This window comes from Nanorana parkeri, unplaced genomic scaffold, assembly GCF_000935625.1.
Source record: "Nanorana parkeri isolate BGI_ZX_2015 unplaced genomic scaffold, ASM93562v1 scaffold1692, whole genome shotgun sequence".
NCBI lineage: Eukaryota > Metazoa > Chordata > Amphibia > Anura > Dicroglossidae > Nanorana > Nanorana parkeri.
The window spans coordinates 25,501-27,704 of record NW_017307960.1 but is presented as its reverse complement, the minus strand read 5'-3'; positions in this window follow the sequence as shown (position 1 = coordinate 27,704).

Genomic DNA, 2,204 nt, shown 5'->3' with positions numbered 1-2,204 from the left:
ACCCTGTATTGAGTAACTAAGGACACTGATGGGGAATAGGGATGAGCCGAACACCCCCGTGTTCGGTTCGTATTCGAACATTTGAACGGCCGAAATGTTCGAATACGAACTCGAACTCAATGCAAGTGTGTGGGTGTCGAATGTTCGACCCCCATACAGCTGCCGGTACATGTAGGAAAACTGTGGCTGCAGCGGCCTGTGTCCCTTCAAATCCCCGCTGCTCTCTCTGTCTGTTTTTGCGGGGACAGCGGGGACACAGACCGCTGCATGCCTTCGCTGCCCCCCTTACCTCCGCTGCTGTCCCGGCCTCCGGTCCCCTGGTCCGTCCGCTGCTGTCTGTAATATCTCCCGCAGATCCGGCCGTTCGGCGTCACGGACTCGAGGGGTAACTCCGCCCCCGGTCCGCCCGACGACAGACAAGAACGCCCCCCGCCACGTCATAAGCCACGAACTCACGATCGTCTGGCGTTCCAACAACCCGAGGTGAACGCCAGACGTATGCCGCACACCTCCTCGACACAGCCAGGGACCAAGCATACTGTACCCGGACGCCTTGCCTGCACAGGACTCCTAAGAGCACCTCCAGTACTCCCCCTGTCTAAACCTGCCAAAGAGCAAGTATCCACCCCTATGGGCATTCTGCCCATCAGGGGAGCTATTGCTTAATACTAAGCTACCTGGATTGTGTAACTTTGACTACTTGATAAGAGACTGCCTCCTCCTACTTTGATTATTAGAAGTTAACCTGCAAGATGTATATAAAATGATATATGTGAACTAACATGGAATCAGCTTAACCTGCTGTGCTTATGTGTCAAGTTTAATACAATATCTCTGCATCCAGTTTCATATGTGACGTAACATATGGTAACTTCAACCTGCTTCACCTAAATACCCTGCTGATATCAATACCAACTGTATATATGTGACGTAACATACTGCAGCTTACTGCCTGTGTAACTAAATTATAGTTTCATTAGACACCTCCTCCCTAAATCCTCATCGAGAGAGCTATCCCAAACTCAGTGTAGTCAGAGACATACTGGAAGACGGTACTATGATGCACTGAGATAAGTTGGCGATAGCAGTTGTTTGCCATCACGTCCTCTTGGGCCTGAGACACAATATTGACCGTGACTCCGCAGCTGAGTTCCGTCTTCCTCCACGTTAGGATATTATACTGTCCCAACCTCCGGTCCCCTGGTTCATCCGCTGCTGTCCCGGCCTCCGGTCCCCTGGTCCATCGGCCCCCCTGCCACCTCTTCATTGCAGGCTGGGAGCCATACCCAGCCTGCTATGGGATATTGTAAAATGCAACAGCCAATAGCAAGCTGGCTATTGCACCCGACCACTGCCTGCGGTCAATCAGCATGGGGGGACCTGATAGAGAACGTTTTCCTTCAGGCCCTTCCTACGCTGAGCCCTGATTGGGCAAAGTCGTGCACCTGACCCATGGACTTTAACAAATCAGAGCTTCAGTGGGCATTTTGCATTACGGAATGTCCACGGTCGAACAAACCGCGAACATCCCATAAAGTTCGGCGAGTGCGCAAACTGCCGATGTTCGATTCAAACTCATGTTCGAATCGAACACTCGGCTCATCACTAATGGGGAAGTTTCAATGCAAACATCAATCACATGTGCTGTCTTGCTGGTGCAAACTTTAACATTAAAGTAGTACTAAAGTCTGGGTGTTTTACCTTAATGCATTCTCTTCATTAAGGCAAAAAAAACCACCCAGTACTTATCTAAATCCCCCATCCCCGCCACGCTTATCTGCTGCCGCTTGTATCCTCTGCCGCGACCAGGAAGATGCTCTGTGTGCCCAAAACTTCCTGGTTGTAGGGGAGGATACAGAGGGCAGAGGAGCCATCCGACCAAAAATTGCACTTTTGGCTAAATGCCGAAAGTTCCATTTTCCTGCCGATACTTCGGCGCATCTATGATTTATTTCCTCCTCGCTGGGCGCTGCTCTGTGTCTCAGCGGGGAGGAGAGAAAGTGACAGCCGGCCAAGCGCTGCGGGAGGAGGGCGCTGTGAGCGGCCGGTGTCTCTCCACCCACATCACTCTGCCACCTATCACAGTCCGGCAGAGTGGTGTGGGGGCGGAGACAGGCCACGCTGTCACAGGAGGCTGGGCTATCCTGCCTGCTCTGCTCGCTCAGCCTCCTCCTCCACAGTATGTCAGAAAGGAGAGCGAGAGC